The sequence below is a fragment of the Arachis duranensis genome, chromosome 3 (genome assembly GCF_000817695.3).
Source record: "Arachis duranensis cultivar V14167 chromosome 3, aradu.V14167.gnm2.J7QH, whole genome shotgun sequence".
Classification (NCBI taxonomy): Eukaryota; Viridiplantae; Streptophyta; class Magnoliopsida; order Fabales; family Fabaceae; genus Arachis; species Arachis duranensis.
The window spans coordinates 122,864,448-122,868,879 of NC_029774.3; positions in this window are offsets into that span (position 1 = coordinate 122,864,448).

The following is a 4,432-nucleotide window of genomic DNA, read 5'->3' on the forward strand; positions in this document are numbered from 1 at the left end:
CTTTATCTTTGGTATCCTATTTATTCTTGTCGCAATCATGAGAAAAATTGAATCAAATGGAGTGTTTGTTTGTTCCTGAAAATTTTCTCATCAACTTTCAACTGTATCAACAAATGAGTTCAAGAATAAATAACGCATTCTTTATTCAGAAGAAAAAGTTAAGAGAAGAAAAAAATAAATATAGAGGGAAGGAGTAATTGGGATATAAGTCAACATTTGTTGTTCAATTTTTCATCAACAATTAATAATTGGCATATCCAGAGCCAATTTCTGCATTAATATACTATATTTTTTAGCACTGTAATTCTAGTCATATGAGGTAATACTTAATTTTGCTGATGACAATGTGCATGGTGATCGATCAAAAGGAAGCTCCACTGCCAAATAAACACCTGTCCAGGGTTTAGAAAATTAGGGGGAAAAAAGCAATTCTAGTCATATAAGGTAATACTTAATTTTGCTAATGACAATGTGTTTGGTGATCAATCAGATGGAAGCACTACTGCCAAATAAACACCTGTCCTGGGTATAGATAATTAAAAAAAAAAACAAGATGCGCTTCATACAGTAATGCTACTGAGTAATCCTTTCCCCCTCTTCCTTTCCTTCTTGTTCATTAGCAAGACTTTCCATTTGAGTCTCAAATTTCTCTATTGTCTTCTTTTCATTCTGAAGTAATGAGAAAACAAGATGCTCTGATATGCTTCATCTCAATAATCTGCACTGAGTACGCATTATAGAACATATATTTGGATCAGAAATTGGTAAATCTGTTCCCCCCTCTTTCCTTCTTGCTCAGTTGCGAGTAACGAGACTCATCCAATTGAGTCTCATGTTCCTTCTCTTGGCTTCTTTTTATTGTGGGGTGCAAACTAAATTTTCCATTTCGATATGAAAACAGGAATGGATGAGTTCCTCTTCATCTAAAAAAATGGCCAAGATAGGTGTACAGAAATTTATTTTTCCTTATATACGTTTTCTTTGTACAATCATTTAAGAAACTTTTAGCAAATTCTGCTTTATCTTTGGTATCCTATTTATTCTTGCCGCAATCATGAGAAAAATTGAATCAAATGGAGTGTTTCTGGAGGACAACTTGTTCATGGATTACTATTTATATGGCACAAACACTTTTTGCTTGATAAACCATTTAGAGAGAAAGAGTATACCAATTTTATTTTCAGATGCACTTAAATTGAATGCTAGTCAAATGAGTAGCTAAAAGTGAGCAGAATAAAGATTTGGTTTCTCAATTTATATGCTCACGATGGAAATTAAATAAAAGGTTAATAAAACTTGAATGGATTTTAGATATATCAAACTGTTAGTTCTTAAAGGCGTATTTTTTTTCGTAGATTCAGTCCTAATGTAATTAATACGAAACATTTTTTATTTTCTATTTTGGTTGAAGATTGTAGTCTTATGAATTTTCCCAGGATTGAAATGTGAGAATTTATATGTTGTCAGATTTGAGTAGCAAAGTGCTTCAGCAAAGACAGAAAGAATTGCTGCAATTATTATTTTCAATGTGATCCTCAAATTGTAGTCTATTTTACTTAAAATTAATAGATATTGTTATTTTAATGGCGGCATGTGTATTTCTTTCTTCAGTTTCAAATATAAAAGACAACATTGTTTTTGCATCAAAGTGAATTTGGATGCATTGATGCGTCCAATAAACAAACTATGTTTCTCACCACATAATGCAAACATTCTAGCAGGATACTTGACTTTTATGGAACACAGAAAATTGAAGATAAACAGTGAGTTTTTTAATTTTTTTTATTATTATTGTTAAGAAAAATAAGGTGGTGAGATTTTGTATCTCTTTAATTTGAAGCATAAACTTTAACGATGTGTTTACTTTTTAGGCTAAGAAAGTAAAGAAAGCTCTTCAGCCAGAGTGGCTTAAGTCTCTTCTGAAAAGGACTTTCTTTGAATCTTCCTGTGCAACTCATGCCATGCTTAAGAAAGAGTTAAATCAATACTGCATAACCTGTACATATTCAATTTGCCAAAATCGTGCGTCTGGACCCAAACATGTTCTTCATAAGGTGATCACAATCTACAGGCATATTTACAAAGATGTTGTTCACATTGATGCTATGAGAGAGCATATTAACTGCTCACAAATTCAGGTACAATATCCTACCTTAATGTAAGTTTCTAACATATTATTTCATGTATAGTTTTCAAATCTTATGGATGTTATTTAACGTACTATTGGTTACCTGAATTTATGTGGAGAAGTCGTAGCACGTTTGGCCTTTGATAAATCTTTATTGTCTATCATGTGAAACGTAACAAGAAAAAAATATAGCTGACAATATATCGTTGCAGCTTTTGCGTTTTGATTATGGGACCGTTGAGGTTTCACCAGGAATCCTGGACTTCTACTGATGCAAAAGGTGCTAAAACTTATAATGATATTTTAGACTTTATTTATTTATTTATTACTTCTCTTAACTTGTTCTTCTAAATAATTGATAAGGTTGAAAGTTGATGAGAAAATTAGCAAGAATCTTAGGGGGCTAATGCCAGTTGTTAGACTTATCTAATTAGGATGAGTAATTGGAGTATCAGACAACTTTTGTTCTTCAATTTTCCCTCAACAATTAATAATTTGCATATTCAGATGCCAATTTCTAGATTAATATACTATATTTCTTAGCACACTAATTCTAGTCATACAAGGTAACACTTAATTTTGCTAATCACAATGTGCTTGGTGATCGATCAGAAGGAAGCATCACCGCCAAATAAACACCTGTCCTGGTTTAGAAACTTAAGGAAGAAAAAAAACAAGATGGGCGACTTCATAGAGTAATATCTACTGAGTAATCCTTTTCTCTCTTCCTTTCCTTCTTGTTCATCAGCGAGACTCTCCAATTGAATCTCAAAATTCTTTATTGGCTTCTTTTCATTCTGAAGTAATGAAAAGACAAGATGCTCTGAAACGCTTCATCTCATAATTTACACTGAGTATGCCTTACAGAACATATATTTTGATCAGAAATTGGTAAACCCACTCCCCTATTTCCTTCTTGCTCAGTAGCGAGTAACGAGACTCGTCCAATTGAGTCTCAAGTTCTTCTATTGTCTTTTTTTTATTCTGGGGCACAAACCAAATTTTCCATTTAGATCTGAAAGTAGGAACGTATGAGTTCCTCTTCTCTAAGAAAGTGGCCAAGGTAGGCGTACATAATTTTTTTTCTTATATATGTTTTCTTTGCATAATATTTTGAGAAGCATTAAGCAAATTCTCCTTTATCTTTGGTATCCTATTTGTTCTTGCCGTAATCATGAGAAAAATTGAATCAAATGGAGTGTTTCTGGAAGACAACTTGTTCATGGATTACTATTTATATGGCACAAACACTTTTTGCTTGATAAACCATTTAGAGAGAAAGAGTATACCAATTTTATTTTCAGATGCACTTAAATTGAATGCTAGTCAAATGAGTAGCTAAAAGTGAGCAGAATAAAGATTTGGTTTCTCAGTTTATATTCTCACGATGGAAATTAAATAAAAGGTTAATAAAACTTGAATGGATTTTAGATATATCAAACTGTTAGTTCTTAAAGGCGTATTTTTTTTCGTAGATTCAGTCCTAATGTAATTAATACGAAACATTTTTTATTTTCTATTTTGGTTGAAGATTGTAGTCTTATGAATTTTCCCAGGATTGAAATGTGAGAATTTATATGTTGTCAGATTTGAGTAGCAAAGTGCTTCAGCAAAGACAGAAAGGATTGCTGCAGTTTTTATTTTCAATGTGATCCTCAAATTGTAGCCTATATTACTTAAAATTAATAGATATTGTTATTTTAATGGCGGCATGTGTATTTCTTTCTTCAGTTTCAAATATAAAAGACAACATTGTTTTGGTATCAAAGTGAATTTGGATGCATTGATGCGTCCAATAAACAAACTATGTTTCTCACCACATAATGCAAACATTCTAGCAGGATACTTGACTTTTATGGAACACAGAAAATTGAAGATAAACAGTGAGTTTTTTAATTTTTTTTATTATTATTGTTAAGAAAAATAAGGGGAATGAGATTTTGTATCTCTTTAATTTGAAGCATATACTTTAATGATGTGTTTACTTTTTTTTAGGCTAACGAGTGCTGAGAGTAAAGTAGTAAACTGAGCACCACCAGTGGCGGAGCTTAGTTCAGATAAGGGAGGCCATGGCCCCCCCAAATTTTTTATAAAAAAATTAATAGTACTTTTTCAAAAGATAAAAAATAATTTAATTGGTTTAAATACTTTATTATGACTTAAAGTACCCAATAAATTCAATACTCTCTACTTTTAAGTTTAAATATAAAAAATTAGATATTTTTTATTTATTTAATTTAATATTATTTTATATTTTACTATTTATTTAATTTAATTTTTTATATGATAAAAATTATTAGAATA